Below are 2,503 nucleotides of genomic sequence, written 5' to 3' on the forward strand. Positions count from 1 at the left end.
TTTTGGTCTTAAAAATCACACTGGCACTGTGGAATGCATTGCATTGTGGGTTAAAGGATTTCTAGGTGGATATTGCACGTTTGTGATGCATTCAAAATAATTCACACACACTACGTACTGCACACTTCAGAAATAGTGCTGTGTGAGGAGTAATACTGTAGCATACTAATCCAAACACAGCCTGAACAATTCAGCCTATCGTTTCTCTCATGAGGTCAGAGGTCAAAGGACAAAAGGGCTCCGAGAGGTCAAGGGGAATGTTTTAATGGCAGATCATATCCACAAAACAATGACACGTGTTCATGTTCACTGCAGCTGATTCCCAGACACAGAATCCTCCCAAACACGGCACCCATGTAAGAAAATACAGCATTTTTTTACTCATTTGGCAAATACAGAAGCAAACCGAAACAAAGTTTACTCTCCACAAACAAAATACCCTAAAAAGGTACGATTGGAAATAAAAATCCATCCGTTTCTCACGTCTCCTAAAATATCTAGAACGTTAACGGGGGCTCGTCGTCATCAAGACGCCCCCACAGTTACATCAGGAAATAATAAGAACAACAAAAAGCTATTTATTCACTATCTGAAACTCACATTGTACGAAAATATGAGTCTAAAATAATACATACATGAGATACATGGAACAACCAAATGATTTAGGGTTACAGTTTTTGCTTTTGTAAAGGTGAGTTATGAGATAATAACACCGCAAATATTTCAGTGGTCATCAATCTCGGTCTTAATTTTCCCAAAAAAGGCAAGCAGACAGACTTGTTGTGAATCATGCTAAACTTAAAGGCCCAGTGGACATACAGAAGGCACTTTTAATTAATTTAACACTGTGAAGGCAACCCTTTTACGTCATTTTGGGGGGGATCTTGTCATTTGAAGTAGATGTAAATTTAATATGCATTAAAACATTGGGTTGTTTTTTCTTTAAAGTCAACATAATGTCAAAACTGACTATTTACTTTCTGAATGCATTGCAAAAATGATTTTCTTAGCTAGTATTTTGTCTTTTTTTTCCCAGTACAGAACATTTTTAAATTAAGATATATTTACTTTAGAAGCAATATGCATAAGTCTTTATTCAATTGAGCGTGTTTTTACGTAAAACAAGAAAAATATCTGCCAAAGGTCTCAGAAAAGTAAACGTAATTTTTTTTAAATCTTGACTTTTTTTTTACTCCAAAACAAGACTTAATATTTTACGTTGCTTCTCAAGCAAATGATATTTGCACTGGAAAACAAGACAAAAAATACTGAAATCATTTTTTGGCTACTCTAACAATTCACATTATTACAATGTTCGTACTCTTTCGCCAACGCACAATAACTTGAAACGCACATAAAACGACTTTTAAGTCCATGCGGCTCAGGTTATTGGTTAATAAAAAACATATTTACACAATCGGATCCTTTTCACAATCCAATTCACAATAAATATCCATTTTCACTCCGAAACACATCACGTTCTCGAGTAAAAAGGGTTGCAAAGCCCTTCATGTTGACTTGAATTGGAAAACTATGTTCTGGCATCATAATTAGTCTGTGTGAAATATATAAAACCAAAAGAACACGCAACTAATGTATAAATCACATCAACTCTGCTGTAGAATTGAGCTGCGAAACTCCAACATCCATTCGATTTGTTCGCAAGTTTGGCTGAAAACCATTACGCAAAGACATTTAAAGACGGCAACCACAAGTTGTGCTTCACAAAAGCATCATCAACTAAACAAAGGTCAATAAATTAAACCTGCCGGTCAAGGAACGACTCGACATCCCCAAGCCAATAGAGTTGAGTTTGGGTAGAAACCATTTTTGAATTATTGTGAGTGGAAAACAAGATTATTTTAAGTGTTTTGTCAACTGAACAATCAACCAGCGGTCTGGAGATCAATCACTCATAAGTTCATTATCATTTCAAGTTCACAACTCCAATTCAGTTCAATTCATCACATTTCAATGTTCCAGTGTCTCCCATTGAAGACTGAAATGAGCTCAACATCAGCCGAAAACCAGTTTAACGAGTTGTTTGACGTGTGTAATACTGGGTTGGATAGTTGGTCGAGTTTTTTCATCGTGAACTGACAAAATAATGACTTTCAAAGTCTACGACGTAATACAATAAACTCTTAAAAATAAAGGTTTCAAAAGGGGGCGCCATTGAGAAACCATATTTGGTTCCCCAAAGAACCTTTCAATTGTTTTTCTTACTCAGTTATAGTATTTCATTTTCATTATAAAGAGCTTTTTGTGGAATGGAGATTCCATTGATGTTAAAGGGTCTCTAAGGAAGCAGCAATGCCAAGAAAACCTTTATTTTTAAGTGTATTAGCGATATTGTGGATTCAATTACACACACGGAAAACTCTGACGCCAAATAAAACTTTAAGAGGGAATAAAACTGGCAGGTTATGACTCTTCTGTTGCATCCGTTGGCATTAAAACAGCTAGAGACAAATACTGAGAGGTAGAAGTGAAGGGGATCACC

General features: G+C 35.8%; 1 protein-coding gene across 2 annotated transcripts in view; it reads right to left on the reverse strand.

Moving 5' to 3' along the window:
- Positions 1–248: 248 nt before the first annotated feature.
- The window catches only part of LOC128014907 (vitamin K epoxide reductase complex subunit 1-like protein 1), a 14,454-nt gene continuing 12,199 nt past the window's right edge, over positions 249–2,503 (reverse strand). For both annotated transcript variants that reach the window (XR_008183734.1, XM_052598612.1), the window contains one exon: positions 249–2,503. This exon is cut by the window's right edge. The gene's annotated coding sequence lies outside the window, so the exon portion shown is untranslated.

This window comes from Carassius gibelio, chromosome A5 (genome assembly GCF_023724105.1).
Source record: "Carassius gibelio isolate Cgi1373 ecotype wild population from Czech Republic chromosome A5, carGib1.2-hapl.c, whole genome shotgun sequence".
NCBI lineage: Eukaryota > Metazoa > Chordata > Actinopteri > Cypriniformes > Cyprinidae > Carassius > Carassius gibelio.